A 12,448-nucleotide genomic window follows, 5' to 3' on the forward strand; every position below is an offset into this window, starting at 1 on the left:
TGTGTGCATGTGTGTGAGTGTATGTGTGTGTGGTGTGTGTGAGTGTGTGTGGACCAGTGATGAGCCAGTATTAGTGGTCTGCCAGCTTGCAAATGCCAAATGAAAAGCTAGACTTGCTGCCACCCAGTGATATCCCCAAACTGGTTGCCCCAAAGGGTCTCATACTAGTGAGGGACGGATTGCCAAGGACCACAGTGAAGAGAACAGCAGAGCTGGTGCTGGGGTGGGCAACGCAGTGCCTGCACTGGTGGGCCTGGACTTTGCAGTGGGCTCTGGGGATTCCCTAACCCTGCAGAGCCAGAGAAGCTGCAGCCCAAGGAGATACCAGGTCTGAATTACATAGTACTCTCTAAAAACCACTCTAACACATAGAATCTGAATAGGAAGAAACTAAATAACACCTGGGTTACAAAACAAATTAGAGAAATTGGAAAGTTCGTATGATGCAATGGAAATGAAGATGCATCACAAAGGAACCCTTGGAACACAGGAAAAAACAGACCAAAGAGCAAATTTATCATTGTAGGAGTTCATATAAAAAGACAAGAGAAATCCATGAAAATAACCTAAAGAAGCAATTAAACCACTTAGAAGAACAAGAAAAATTAAATGTAAATCAACTAGGACAGAAATTACAAAAAGAAAACCAGAAATTAGTGAGATTGAAATTAAGAAGACTATCCATAAAATTAATGAAACAAAAAGCTGTTCTTTTACAGAAATAACAAAATTAACAGATCCCTTGGAAGACTAACCAAATAAATGAGAGAGATAAACAAGATTAGAGAAGCCACGGGAACAGCCAGAATACAAGATATCCAAATAATCATAAATAACTATTTCCAGAGTTTATATTTACTGAAATAGGAAAATTTAATAGAAATGAATGACTTTTTTGGGGGGGTGAGGGTCATGGGGCTTGAACCCAGCTTGTGTGCTGTCCCTGAGCTCTTTATCAAGCTCTTTACCAGTTTTCTAGAGGTTAATTGGAGATAAAGAGTCTCAGGTTCATTTGTGCCCAGGCTGGCTTTGATCCTGACCCTGAGATCTCAGCCTCCTGAGTAGCTAGGATTACAGGTGTGAACCACCACACCTGGCAGATTATTTTTTTTAAATACATATAAGCTACCCAAATTGAACCAAGAAGAGAGAAGTGAACCAAACTATTCAGATGCCCCACCACAGATGAATGGATACAAAAAATGTGGTAAATATCTACAATGGAATTCTACATAGCCCCCAGACAACATAAAATAATGGCATTCACTGGGAAGTGGATGGAACTACAGCAAATCATGTTGAGTGAGATAAGCGAAGACAAAAGGAATAAAAGGCACATGGTCTCCTTGATATGTGGGTATTAGATCTGAACAATACAAGGGCAATGACAATATTGAGATACTCCAGGTCACTGGCATGAATATGGAGATATAAAGACATAGCTATATAGACATATAGGACACTGAAAGAATTTATATTCTATTGACATATATTGATATGTTTCTAAGACATACAAATATTCAGGTTAATTTAAATTATGTTCTTAAATTTATGTACCAGTGATTGCATAGTGTCTATTTTCTTGAATACTTGAGTGTAGAACATGACAGTTGAAATATGATGTAAAAACTCAGTTTTAATTAAAAATAAAGATACTTCTTAATTCTAAAATAATTTTTTGCCAGTCCTGGGCTTGGGCTCAGGGCCTGAGCACTGTCCTTGGATTTTCTCAAGGCCAGACCTCTACCACTTGAGCCTCAGCACCACTTCCAGCTTTTTCTCTATGTATGTGGTACCAAGGAATTGAACCTGGGTCTTCGTGCATGCTAGGCAAGCACTTTACCACTAGGCCAAACTCCCAGCCCTCGAAAATAATTTTTAAAATACAACAGATTTACTTTAAATATTCTCAAAGTGATAGAGAACTAGCCTTGAGCTCCAAGACAGCACCCAGGTCCCGAGTTCAGGCACCATAACTGACAACAAAAGAAAAAGAAAACTTAGTAACTAAAGCAAGCATTTTTCTATTTTGTTTCTTTATGTGTGTGCTGGTAGTAGAAGCTGGTATTTTGCCACTTCAGCCACATCTCCACTTCTGGTTTTTGTGTGTGTGTGTGTGTGTGTGTGTGTTTACTTGAAGAGTCTCCTGAGCTGGTCTGCATAGGTGAGATTTGAGCCTTGATCCTCAGATCTCAGTTTTTTGGTCAGCTGGGATGACAGGCAAGAACCACCAGCATGTGGTTCTACTTTTTAATACAAAGTAGAGTATTTTACATTTATGGCACATCTCAAATTAGACTCATCTCCTTTCCAGTGCTCAGCAATCACTGGGGCTAAGGGCTACTCTAATGTATAGTAGGCCAAGGCCAAATTTACACTTGATAGGAAATACAAGGAATAGAGAAATCAAAAGTCACAGTAAGAAAATTCATGAGTTAAAAGCCACCATAAGGAAATTGCTAGGCAAATACAATATATGGAATAGCTTATCAAATAATTGATTTAGAATGTTCCAAGTGAAAATACAACATTAGATGTATGGCTGGTATTTTACAGTATGTGAAGCCAAAGAAACATTACATACACCATATAAACCCTAATGGAAAATTAAATTGAATAATAACTTAAGAACAGCAGTTTTGGCTCAGCCAAGGAAGTATGTAGGTGTGCTAGATATAAGAATATACCGAAGAAAACACTGTGAATTTTCTTCCATGTTTATAATTAAAATATTGTAGGTAATAATGGGAGAATATTCTGTTTTAGAATTATAAGAGGCAAATTTGTTTCATGTTTCTGTGCACTTACATAGAAATACACACAGATAAGACAACTAAATAAAATATTAGATTATTAACAGAGAGCAGGTACAGGTTTTTCATATTGTTTCTGTTTTTTTAAACATGGTTGTTTTGCTAGTGTTGGGGCTGGAAATTAGTTCTTCGTGCTCTTACTTGGCTTTTTCACTCAAGGCTGGCATTCTATCACTTGAGCTCCTTCTCCACCTCCAGCTTTTCATTGCCTAAATTGGGGGTCAGAGCCTTGCAAACTATCCTACTAGGGCTCTCTTTGAACAGTAATACTCAGAACTCAGCCTGGCGAGTAGCTAGGATTATGGTGTGAGCCACCAAATGTCAGACCAACATACATTTTTTGAGAACCATGAAAATGAAGGACAGTGCTGACTGGGTCAAAAAGTGTAAAAGGACCAGCCCTTGCCTCCAAACTCACAAACTTTCCTATGTAGGTTCGCTTTGAACTCAATCTCCTTAGTTGCTAGGATAATAGGTGTAAGCCACCAAGCATCAAGCTTACGATGTGTCATTCAAATCCATAAAGTAGCAAAAATCTTTGTTAAAAACAAAAGCAAGCTGGGCATAGTGGCTCAGGCCTGTAATCCTAGTACTCAGGAGGCTGAGATCAGAGGATCTCAGTTCAAAGCCAGCCCAGGCACTAAAGTCCTTGAGACTTTTTTTTTCTTTTTTTTTTATTGTAATTAGTAAAAGGGTTACATGATATTTCCCAGATAGAAGGTGCATTAATTCACGTACATTGATACCCTTTCACATGTCTTGGTACCCATTTCCCTCCCTCCCCCACACCCCCCAGTCCTTGAGACTTTTATCTTCAGTTAACCAACAGAAAACCAGAAGTGGCACTGGGGCTTAAGGGGCAGTGCGGTAGTGTTGAGCTGAAGAGCTCAGAGACAGCACCCAGGCTCAGACTTCAAACCCCATAACTGACTTAAACAAACAAACAAACAGCTAATGGTGTATTTTGGTGGCTTTTAAGTGCCAGACAAAGGATATTATTAAGATGCTGTAAAGAGGGGTTACCTATTCATAATCCTGGTAATGCCTACATTTCTCTTTGGAACAATATTAAACCTTCTTTTATTATCCCCAGTTTAATTTTTTTAAAGTTAAAAAATAAACTTGTGGCTGGTTGGGGTGGCTCATGTCTATAATCCTAGCTAATCAAGAGTTTGAGAGTTGAAGATCACCCTTCAAAGCCATCCCAGGCAAGAAAGACTATGACACATTTAGCTTTAGTTAACCACTAGAAAGTTGGAAGTGGAACCACATACATAGAAAAAGCTAGAAGTGGTGCTGTGGCTCAAGTGGTAGAGCTGTAGCCTTGATAAAACCCAGGACAGTGCTCAGGCCCTGAATTCAAGGCCCAGGACTCACATAAAAAAGTGGAAAAAACAAAAGTTAGGCATATGATCTACCCTGGATTCCAGATTTTATAATTTACATTTTTAATACCTCAGCAATATCTTTCCATGTAAAACACTTCAAACATCTTTAATATCTTACATCATATGTGGTAATATCCCTCCCTTCCTTCTTTCCGTCCTTTCCTTCTTCTCTGTCAGTCCCAGAACTCAAACTCAGGACCTCATGCATCCTAGGCAGGCACTCCACCAGTTGAGCCATATCCTCAGCCCTTTTTGCTTTAGTCATCTTTTGAAGAGTTCAATGTTTGTAAGTACACCAGACTGGACAACAATCCTTCTCCCCACACTTTCTGAGTAAGCTGGAATAAAAAGCAAAAACACTATGCTCAGCTACTGACTGAGATACAGTAGTATGAGCTTTCTGTCTGAGCTGGCCTTAAATTATAATCTTCCATATCTTAGTTTTTCTAGTATCTAGGATAACAGACAAAAGCTACACTTATACTAGAGTGGAAAAACCACTGAATGCTGGGAAATAGGAGGACTAATTCCTAGTTTCTAAATTCTATGGCACCAAATCCACTGGATCTCCTTGGAAATAAATATGCTCCAAGATCTTACTGAACTGTAATTTTTCCTAGTACTTACCACAAGATTTATCTTTACTAATATTGTGAGTGTGCCTTTATCACTGTTTAATGGGAGACATGTCCCATGGACTTTCCTGTCTTAACTGGCCTGGAACCATGATCCTCACATCCCAGGTTACTAAGCAGCTAGGATTATAGGCAACTATAACCATCCCTTTCATAAACATGAAAATGGCAGCAGTATGGTTAAACTGAGGGCTTGAAAACTTTTCTGAGTCTTAGAGGTTTGCTGATAGGAAACTGAATCTGCCACATGCAACACTTTTTCAGAACATTATCTAGGCTCATCAGTACCTGACACTTTTGTTCACTGGAAGCACTCCACTGATGGAGCCATGCCACCAACCTCTTGGCATAATTTGAATAGTGAGCATCTACATATAAACATCTACTCCATGCTGAATATATATTATTTACTCTTTATCTGTACACAAGCAGCTCTAACTTTAAATGCCTTTTCCAGATCTGAATAAAACTTTACTAAGCTTCAGTATTCCTGTCTTAATAAGACATACCTGGCTCTCAATGCTGAAAAAAGAGGGGGGTCCTTGCCTTCTCCTGGGATGGATCAGAAACTAACACATAAGCCAGGTGCTCAGGCTCCAGGTCTAACTAACCTAGGCAGGAACTTTCCTGACAGGCAAATAAGGAACCAATATTATATAGTGTTGAAACAAGACAGAAAGAAAAGCAAGTAATTCTGCTATATTGATATAGAGTCTATCACAATCGAATATTTACACCACTGTGGACTCGAAAGTGACTCCAGATTAAATGGTATGGTCTTTGCTTCCAGTGATGAAGTAGCAGTTCTTTGTTTCTGGAATTGCTGCCTTAATTTTCCCATTGGGAATCTTGGGTTATTTTATGGGAGAGATGGTACTTCTGTTTCTAATTTACATTAAATCTCTACTTTTCAAAGAAATGTTAGTTTGCACAGATTCCAAAAAGTTTGCTATCTCTATGATCCATGAAACATGAAGTTTTAAATATGATTCCATTTTAAATATGATCGCACCCATTTTGTTTTTCAGTCTAGAGTAGGATATCTCCCTTCAATCATCTCTACCTGAATCTTTCTCTCCGTTTATGAGAAGCAATCTTCTCACACCAGGTTACAGAGTGGAGCTCATCACTGTAGCCTTGAAGCCTGCAAGCCATTTATCCTTTCTTCCTGATGTCAATCACAACCACTTAGCTCAAAACAAAAACAAAAACAAACCAAGCACTAGGAGTATTACTGAAAAATTAACTAAGCACTCTGACCCAAAAATTTACATAGGGACATCTCAAAATAGGCAAGGTACATTTGGGGTAAGAGGTTAAGAAAGCACTGTACTTTTTTTTTTTTGCAACACAACGAATTAGTTTCACCTAGTAATGTTGTTGCGCTATGTGCTCGGAGTATTAGGGATGGACTTTGGTGCTGGGTGCAGCCCCTTAGGTTTCATACTCAACTGAGGCTTTACCACTGCAGCTTCTTGCTTTATATGTGGTGGGGTCACTGGAGTAAAGAATCTCACAGACTTTCCTTCCTGAATGACAGGCATGAGCCACCCGGGCCTCTCAGGTGACAGAGTAGTCTCAAGTACAAAAACTCAGGGACCAAGCCTTGAGTTCAACTGGACTACAGGCACAAAAATAAAACCAAACAAAAAAGCATAAACTGGGAGAAAGCAAAGAAAGGAGTGGCATTGTCCAAAACAGAAGTTACATAGCTCCTGAAATGTAAAATGGTAACCTCTCTATACAACACTTTAATGAAAATAAAACTATATTAACACTTTTTTTTTTTGCCAGTCCTGGGCTTGAACTCAGGGCCTGTGCACTGTCTTGGGCATTTTCCTCAAGGCTAGCACTCTGCCACGTGAGCCACAGCACCATTTCTGGATTTTTCTATGTATGTGGTACCAAGGAATCAAACCTGGGGCTTCACGCATGCTAGGCAAGCCCTCTACCACTAGGCCAAACTCCCAGCCTATTAACACATTTTTTGAAAGCAAACCTGAGAAATCAGTCAGCCATGTTATCAGATGAAGTGCATGTTCTTTCATCTCTGCTTCTGAGGCTTTCCTAAGTCCCATCACCTGACCTAGGGGCACACGGATGGTGAGAAAATACGAAGCCAGAGATCTTGTACATAGGTCCCACCAATATTCTCATCACTTTAAACGGAAGACAGACTTTAAGTCTAATTAAGCTGCTACTGAAGCTTCCAGACAGAATCAGAGTATTAACTTATTAATGAGTGAGCAGCCATGCTTTCTAGTTACCAAATTCACATCTTAACCACAATATCCACAGGGTCACAAGGAGAAACTCCAAGGTAGTGTTACCACTTCGGAGAGGAGCTCCTCACCTCTCTCCCTCCCTCCCTTCGTCTCTCCTTCCCAGCACTTGCTGTTTTGGTCTTTAGGCTGCAAACAGCAGCTGGCATGGCAGATGTGAAGTTCTGCTCTCCTTCCTCTCTGCCACAGGTCACTGGGATGGAATTCCGCGCACCTACTGCCTCGGCCTCTCCACGCCTTTGGAGGCCGGGATGGTCAGCGCCCCCCGGGGCGTCCTCGGGGCAGCGCTGCGCGGGCCGCGCGGACTGGAGCCATGGAGGCCCGAGGGGCGACGCCAACCTGGCCCGGGGACCACGGCGTCACCGTGGGTGCCCAGCCAGCTGTGGAGAGCGCCAACGTCCTCCGTTCCAGCCCCATGACCGCCCCTGGAACAGCAGATGAGAGCAGCCCAGCCCCAAGGCCAGGCACGTTGCCAGCATGGCCGCTGAGCCCCGTTTCCCTCCCCAGGGCGGAGCTGGCGGGTCCTGGCTCTCTGCGCAATCCCGCACATGCGCAGCTCTCACTTCCGGTCCCCGACTGGGCCCGCGCATGCGCACACGGCGCCGCTCCTCCTGCAGCTCAGCCCTGAGGTGAGCTAGCCCAGTTCCTATAGCCCGGTGTGAAATCCAGGGATTAGCGTGGCACCTTGCTAGGTTCAAGCATTATTACATAAAACAGTGTACGCGTGCGCGAGCAGGTCTTGGGGCTTGAACTCATGATCTGTGCATGGTCCCTGAGATTTTGTGCTCAAGGCTAAATTGTAACACTAGAGCCACAGCTCCACCTCTGGCATGTCTTTCCTTCCTTCCTTCCTTCCTTCCTTCCTTCCTTCCTTCCTTCCTTCCTTCCTTCCTTCCTTCCTTCCCTCTCTATCTCTCTCACTCTCTTTCTACATGCCATTAGTCAGATAGTAGAATGTATTGTGTTCCTGAACTGAGCAAAGGAATTACTGAACCAAAAACCAGCATGAACAGTAACCAATCATTTAATTAATCAATTAATTAATTAATTATTTTTGGTGGGTCATGGGGCTTGAACTCTAAGCCTGGACGTTGACCCTGAGCTCTTCAGCTCAAGGCTACCACCCTACCGCTTGAGCCACAGCCCCACTTCCCATTTCCTAGTGATTAATTGCAGATTAATCGCTGGTCTTTAGTGTCCAGGCTGGCTTTGAACCGTGATCTGCAGATCTCAGCCTCCTGAGGTGCTAGGATTACAGGCTTGAGCCACCGCACCCAGCTCAACTTCTTTTCCTTAAAGCTGGCCCTCTATCATGTGAGCCACAATGTCATTGCTGGCATTTTCTTTTCATGCAGTACTGAAAAATTGAACCCAGGGCTTCATGCACACAAGGCAAGCACTTTACCACTAAGCCACATTGCTAGCCACAATGGTTCCAGTTTCTGAGAAAGGAGGGTATATCTGGAATTTGGTGCCCAGTTGCTGAGTTCAAGCCCCATGACTGACATTGGGGAAAAAAAAAAAACAGAAAAGAAAAAAACACATTTATTTAAGTTTAACATCCAGAACCTGAATTCATGTACCAGTTCCTGTACACACACACACACACACACACGCGCACACACACACACACACACACACACACACACACACACACAAACACTGAAAATGGTCACATCAGAAAGAAATTCTAACACGTGACAGTTCCAGGAGGTGAGGGTGTCCAGAAATACAACCTTTTTTTTTTTTTTTTGCCAGTCCTGGACTTGAGCTCAGGGCCTGAGCACTGTCCTTGGACTTTCTCAAGGCTAGAGCTCTACCACTTGAGCCTCAGCACCACTTCCGGCTTTTTTCTATGTATGTGGTACCGAGGAATCGAACTCGGGTCCTTATGCATGCTAGGCAAGCACTTTAACCACTAGGCCAAACTCCCGGCCCCCAGAAATACAACCTTTATAAAAAAAAGAAAAAGAAAAAGAAAGCAAAACAAAATGAAACAAAATGGGACAGACGGAGAGAGCAGGGGACCCTGGACCAGCCAGGGCTACCACTCTGCCTTGAAGAATCTCAAAGTGACATCAGCCCATACTCTTGTCTACAATAGGCTCAAATCCCCAATACTTCTGGCCCCCAAGTGTGCCCTGGAGGTGCCCCGGAGACACTGACATGGTGCCCACACCAGTCTTATTGATCGCCATAGACCTCCAAGGCCACAGATTCTTCACAGATCAGCTTGTGCCTGATCCAATGGCCTGCTCCTGGACTCTTTTCTGGGTGGGGACCCAGAGGACAGCATGGTACAGTAGGGCCTCTGCCAGGCCTAGAACCACCAGCTCAAAAATCATTCACTCTCCATGCTGGCATCTGGCTGAGGATGCTAGGGGTCTTTTCAGAGTCAGTGTGGGAAGAATATAACCACAAAGCTAGGTTTGGGGTGTTGGTTTGATTGCTTGATTTATCTTTGAGTATTGTCTGCCTGTTTGTGTCACTGCAGAATTGTTAAACTGACTGACTAGAAAATCTGGAAGTACACCTCAGTGCACAAATATGCTGCTTGAAATCTATCCACTCCAAGACCTCAAGTTAGCTGTTCAGACCGTCTCCCTATAGAAGTTCTAATCAGACAGTTACCAGACTCCCCCACCCACTCACATACAATGTTTTTGTCTCAAACATTAGCTTAAACAGTTTGCTTTACACACTCACTTTTGCTCTAGTGCTGCCACTGCATTTTTTAATCCTATTATTCTGCCAGTTGCCAATAGCTAAAGCCTCTGGCTAGCTACTTGAGAGGCTGAGATCTGAGGACTGAGGTGCAAGATTAGCCCCAACAGAAAAGTCATGAGACTTTAGGGCTCCAATAAATAAGAAAAAAAAGCTCAAAGTTGAATGTGGCACAACACTAGCCTTCATCAAAGAGTTCAAGGATAGCACCAAGATATTAAGATCAAGTCCCAGTACTGGAATCATGAAATATTCAACTAAGTTTTCTATTTAGTGATTTTTTGCCTGAGTCTCTGCTAATTTAATACATTTTTACCATTGAACTAGCTCTCAGCAGGCACTGGTAGGTCATGCCTGTAATCTTAGATACTCAGGAGGATTACTGTTCAAAGGCAACCAAGGAAGAAATGTCTGAGACTCTTCATTGCAACTAACCACCAATAAACAAAAAGTGGAGCTGTGGCTCTAATGACAGGGTGCTATTACTGAGCGGGAACAAAGTTCAGGCCCAGACCCAGGCCCTGAGTTTAAGCCCCAGGATTGGTAAAACCAAACACAAAATATCTACCTCCCTTTGGAGACGCTGGAGCAAATTTTCTACTTTGCAAACACTTGCTGTCTACAAAACATTGAATTTGAAACCATGATCATGAGCTTTTTTGTGTAATTGTTAGCAAAGAATTTATGTTTTTAGGGTTGGGCTTATTTTCTTTTAATTTTAATTTTGAATCTTAGTATTGTTTTGATTTTCATTTACTTTATGGGTAGAGATGTTGAACATTTCATGTGAAACAGATTAAATTAACAAATAATAAATATGGTCAAAAACAGTTTTTTGAAATTTGTAAGTGGGGAATGTAGCAAAAAAAACAATGATTCATTTCTAACCACTCTTGTATTATTTCATTTGAAATCATTAACTGCTTTTGAACTAAACAGGCATGTTTAGAGAAAAACAAGTTATACATGTATTTTAATCTGAATTCCATATAATTTGCCTTTTGGTAAGTCATTCTCTTTTCATATAAAACACGTATAACCCCTTTGCTTAATACTTCACATAATTCCAGTAGGTGATAATATCATAACTCCTCAATTTCTTTTCTCCCATCCCCCTCCTGTCTATCCTAGTGCTTAAACTCAAGGCATCACTTTGCTAGGCAGGTGCTCTACCCGTTGAACTACACACCCTGATTTTGATTTTACTTATTTTTATACTAGGGTTTATGTTTATGACAAGGTCAGCTTGGACCACAATCTTTCTTTTTACACTTCCTAAGTATCTGAGCTAAGAATAAGAAGCACAATGCACTGGGTTCACCTATTGATTGCAATGCAGTATTGTGAACATTTTGCCGAATCCTCAGTTTCTCAGTATCTTTTTTTTGTGGGACATGGGACTTGACTGGGCCTAGGCATTGTCCATGAGCTTTTCAGCTCACAGCTACCACCCTATCCCTGGACAGATGGATCCACTTCCCTTTTTCTAGTGATTAATTGGAGATAAGAGTTTCACGGACTTTAGTGTTTGGTCTGGCTTGGGACCAGGATCCTCAAATTTCAGCCTCCTGAGTAACTAGGATTGCAGGTGTGAGAAACCGCCCCTGGCTTCTTAGTAACTGAAGTAACTAGGAATACTTGTGAGAGCTACTATGCTTGGCTCTAATTACTAACGATTAAAACACAAAGTTTTAATAAGTTAAAACACATTACCAAAGTTTTAATAAGTTTAAATGTTGATCTTTGGGAAAATGGGTGCTTTTAGTTTCCTAGTTTCAAACTTCATCAAGAAAAACTCTACATTTTAACTTTTCATTTCCCAGAGTTAAGAAAGCAGATAAACTTTTTTAAAAAGTGATCAAAAAAAGTGAAAAAATAAAAAAGCTTAAATGCAAGCATCCTTGCCAGTGTAACTTGGGACATGACACTTTGTAAAAAGATTTGACATCACAGTTGTTTCTTATGGAGAGAGTATTCCATACACAGATCTTATCGCCCTCATCACCTATGGTGAAGACAGCCTATACCCAGGAGAGAAAGCCAGGTTGTCTGAAAACCCACCAAGGGAAGTCAGGGTTGCCATGTCTCAACGTTTGACCAGAAATGATTCAAGAATAAGGGCAGGTTAAATGTAAAAATCAAAGCAGAGTAATGGGAAAAATATATCAATATTCCAGATATATGGGATCAAAGAGTGGGTAAAGATTATGTATAACACTTACAGTAGTATTGGAACAAACATCTTTTACTATTAAAAAAAAAGGAAGGTATCTTGGAGCACATTTATTTCCAAGGAGGGGCAATAAATTCAGTGTTTTATACTTGAGAAATGAGTACCTAGCCTTTTCATTCTGTCAACCTAGCCTGTTAATTCTGTCAATTTTTTTCACTCTAGTATAACACTGGTGGTTTCATTCAAAAACTGAATAAGGATGTTAGCCTCAACACAACAGAAAAATTAAAAATGGGTGTTGTCTAAAATGCGGAGTATATTATACTCAGAGGAGATTCCCTTTCCAGTGCATGCCTGACATTTTTACTGATCACTAATAGGAAGGAGTTCTGAAACAGAAAAGGGAGAATGACTGACCCCTTTTAGTCTCACT

General features: G+C 41.2%; 1 protein-coding gene and 1 long non-coding RNA gene across 3 annotated transcripts in view; both read right to left on the reverse strand.

The window, feature by feature from the left end:
• Nucleotides 1-12,448, reverse strand: part of LOC150044707 (ral guanine nucleotide dissociation stimulator-like) — a 358,565-nt gene that overhangs the window by 213,741 nt on the left and 132,376 nt on the right. The gene's annotated exons all lie outside the window — the stretch shown is intronic.
• Nucleotides 4,292-7,736, reverse strand: LOC150044715 (uncharacterized). 2 transcript variants are annotated; one of them, XR_016533044.1, is made up of 3 exons: nucleotides 7,333-7,736; nucleotides 6,836-6,922; nucleotides 4,292-4,539 (listed from the first exon to the last, which is right to left on the reverse strand). It is a non-coding gene; the product is annotated as an uncharacterized LOC150044715 (long non-coding RNA). The 2 variants fall into 2 exon arrangements; XR_016533043.1 differs by having other exon boundaries at nucleotides 7,190-7,736.

Source organism: Megascapheus bottae, chromosome 29 (assembly GCF_031878675.1).
Source record: "Megascapheus bottae isolate mThoBot1 chromosome 29, mThoBot2.hap1, whole genome shotgun sequence".
Taxonomy (NCBI): Eukaryota; Metazoa; Chordata; class Mammalia; order Rodentia; family Geomyidae; genus Megascapheus; species Megascapheus bottae.